The following is a 3,390-nucleotide window of genomic DNA, read 5'->3' as shown; positions in this document are numbered from 1 at the left end:
CACAGTTAAGAAATCTGCCTGCTCCTGACCTTTAATCCTAACACTCAGGAGGCAAAGGCAGGCAGATTGCTCAGAGTCTATGAGTTTGAGACCAGCCTGGTCTACATAGTGAGTTCCAGCATATAGTCAGGGCTATGTAGAGAGACCCTATCTCAAAAAAACAAAAAAGAAAAAAAAAGAAAGAAAAGAAAAGAAGGAAGGAAGGAAGGAAGAAAGAAAGAAAGAAAAGAAATCTACTCCATAATTTCTACATAATTATTTGGTAACAAATTTATCCCCTCATACCACCAATTGACATCCTAGTATTACACAAAAAAATAAATCCGAAACTCGGGTTCATTTTAGCATCTGCATGTTTGGAGACACCTACTCACCACAGAGCTGTGGAAGACAATGAAGCAGGAAGGCGCAGTCCCTGCCCTGCCCAACCCACTCCTACATATCCTGTTCCATTCAACTGTCTCTTTAACTCCTAAGGCACCAAAGACCCTCAGACCTCTGTGCCTCCCTTCAGGATGCTCAGCTGGCTTTACCGGTGGGGACAGTGAACTAAGGCTCCTGGGTTTCTGCGTTTTGTTCTAGAACTCTCCCAGCACGCATCCCCTAAATCTAAGCCAAGCCACTAACCTGAACAAAAGAGAAAGCAGCCCAGGAAAGGAGAAGGTGGCTGCCTGACCAGAGGAAAGGGAAGGCTGCTCAGCACTACAGAGAAGAGACGAGAAGAAAGATGAGAGCAGTAAACTCTGTCCTGGAGGAGGAGCAGTGCGGGCACGGGACGGGAGAGGGCAAACGAAGGGGACCTTCCTCCCAGAGCTCATTTTCTTTCCTGGGTAGAAGCCCCTCCCCACCCCACCCCCGTGGCCGGCGTGCGTTTTCCTCAGCAGACGTACTGTTACTTCAAACCTGTGCTCTGTGCTCCCCCTGCCGGCTCTGACACAGCAGCCGGGGCAGCGAAATGCCAACGCACCTGGGGGCCCTCAGAAATGGTTGCTGCTTCTCTGGGATTCGGCTACACTTTCCAGCCAAGATGGGAGCTCAACCTTTTCTCTATTGTTTTTTAAATGGAGTTAGAGGAGGATGGTTGATAAACTGAGCCCATCCTGGTGTGGTGTCTTAGGGATTAAAAAGATTGGAATCCTCACCTCTGTTCTTAGGAACTTACCAGTTAAAAGGGAGGTGCTGGCAAAGAACACATTCTCAAATTAGGAAATTTCTATGACAAACTCCGTAAATGATGGCGCAGATCCGATCGCTCATGTAGGAAGAAGTCACTCACATAGGCCAGGACATTCTCCAGCAAACACTCATTTCGCTGGGCAGACTGGTTGCAGGGCACCGTGAAGTCATCGCATAGCCGCCATCCACTCTGATGCCCACCAGAGAGGTCACAACATGTTTGTACACTCTAGTCTGTTTTATGAACTAGGTTTGGGGGTGACATTTGGAGAAGTCAAGGTCACATAGCTAGGAAGTAGCAAAATTAGGATACAAAGTCCACAGTGCCACACTGTCCTGAAATCCATCTTCAAAGAGGAGGGGGTGGAGAACCTAGGGTCAAGTCAGGGCCAGCTCTCAGGCTCTCTCTGTCTCTCTCTCTCGGTCTCTCTCTCTCTCTCTCTCTCTCTCTCTCACACACACACACACACACACCACTAAATAAACAAATAAATAAATAATTCTAATTATTTTAAAGAGCCTCTAGGCTAGAGAGATGGCTCAGTGGTTCAGAGCACTTATCACTCCTGCAGAAGACCCAGATTCCATTCTCCAGCCCCAAACAGGTATCCCTCCAGCACTCCTACAGCGAGATGGAGGTAGGGACAGGAGAAGCCTGTCTATACCTAACCTGGAGTACTCAGAGCAACCCAACAACAGAGATCTTGACTGAACAAGATGAAAGGAGAGAATCACCTCCCAAAAGTTGTCCTTTGACCTCCATGTGCACACCGAGCATATGCACACACACCAAATAAAATAAAATGTAAGAAAATAAAATGATTTTTTAAGCATTATTCCACACTTGCGCCTCCCAGGTCACCAGAAGCTAAAACCTGGATTTCTGCCTTCCTTTCCTCTACACGCAGTCTCAAGCAGTGTCTGTCCAAACTCCAGTGTCACCTGACCCACTTCGTCCCCCCTCTGCAGCTGTCTTGGGGTTACGACTGCTGTGAGGAAAGCCCAGGGCAGAAGCAGCTGGGTGGGGGTGGGGCATGTTTCACCCACAGTTCTAACAGCTCCTCATCAAGGTAATCAGGACAGGAACAGAGCACAGGCTGTAGGTTATGGTAAAGTAGCCCCACACTAGCCCAGAATGAAGTATAGCAAGGGTTTCTTTATTTAAGGGTAGATCAGCAGTCCACTGCATGAGCGGGCAACAGAAACTGATCCAGCAGCCAAGGGCTCCTGTCACGCACGGTTTTAACATCTGTATATGTATAATATATATATTATACATACATATATTATATATGTATGTATATGTATAATATGTATATTATACATATACATACATATATATATATATATATATTACATTTGACCACGCCCAACGTGGGCCAGTACCTTGAAGGCTATTGGCTGAAGGAGTTCCCACCGCAGGCAGGAATCTGGAGCCGGATCGCTGCAGAGGTCATGGAGGAGTGCAGCTTATCCGCTTGCTTCCCCTTCTCCATCGGCCACTAAGAACAGCCCAATCCTGTGGAGCATTCTCTTAACTGAGGGCCCCTCCTCTCAGATGACTGAGGAGTCCATCCTGTAGCCAGGTTTACACAAGTCCTGTTGGGCCTGAAGCTTATCAATTCAGGTAAGCCAACAAGTTCCAAAGATCCACCTGTCCCCACCACTCTCGCTCCTGGGGGGGGGGGTAATACTGCCGTGCCTTTCCTTTTCTTTTTAATTTTTTGATTAATTTAATTTTTTGGTTGGTTGGTTGGTTGGTTGGTTGGTTGGTTTTTTCGAGACAGGGTTTCTCTGTAGCTTTGGAGCCTGTCCTAGAACTAGCTCTTGTAGACCAGGCTGGCCTCGAATTCACGGGGATCTGCCTGCCTCTGCCTCCCGAGTGCTGAGATTAAAGGCACGTGCACCAGAACGTGGGTTCTGGAAATCCGAACCCCGATCTCCGTGGGAGACTTTACCTACTCCCAGCTCCACAGCCAGTGAACTATATTCTAAAACCAGGTCTTCCTTTGACTAAATCATACACATAGGTAAGGCCCGAGCAGTTAAACCGCTCTTAATGTTTTGACGGACGACCAGGAGGACAGAGACCTCTCCAACCCGCAGCATCTTCTGTGACCTCACCTCTCTAGCCGTCGGCTCTGCAGCACCCACGGGTGGTCCCGCCTCCTCCCCTGCCAATCAACCGCTCCTCGCGCCTGCGCGGAGCGGCGG

The sequence above is a fragment of the Microtus oregoni genome, unplaced genomic scaffold (genome assembly GCF_018167655.1).
Source record: "Microtus oregoni isolate MIOR12 unplaced genomic scaffold, Mior012 000021F_ref0000039, whole genome shotgun sequence".
Lineage (NCBI taxonomy): Eukaryota > Metazoa > Chordata > Mammalia > Rodentia > Cricetidae > Microtus > Microtus oregoni.
This window is presented reverse-complemented; position numbering follows the sequence as displayed.